Genomic DNA, 291 nt, shown 5'->3' with positions numbered 1-291 from the left:
GGAGGGAGGGAGAGAGAGAGTGGGGGAGGGAGCGGGGGAGGGAGTGGGGGAGAGAGAGAGGGCGAGGGAGGGGGGGGAAGAGAGAGAGGGTGAGGGAGGGGGGGAAGAGAGAGAGGGCGAGGGAGGGGGGGGAAGAGAGAGAGGATGAGGGAGGGGGGAGAGAGGGCGAGGGAGGGGGGGAGAGAGGGCGAGGGAGGGGGGGGGAGAGAGGGGGAGGGAGGGGGGGGAGAGAGGGGGAGGGAGGGGGGGGGAGAGAGAGAGAGGGAGGGAGGGGGGGGGAGAGAGAGAGAG

This window comes from Pristiophorus japonicus, chromosome 6 (assembly GCF_044704955.1).
Source record: "Pristiophorus japonicus isolate sPriJap1 chromosome 6, sPriJap1.hap1, whole genome shotgun sequence".
Taxonomy (NCBI): domain Eukaryota; kingdom Metazoa; phylum Chordata; class Chondrichthyes; family Pristiophoridae; genus Pristiophorus; species Pristiophorus japonicus.
Note: the sequence above shows the minus strand (reverse complement) of the source record.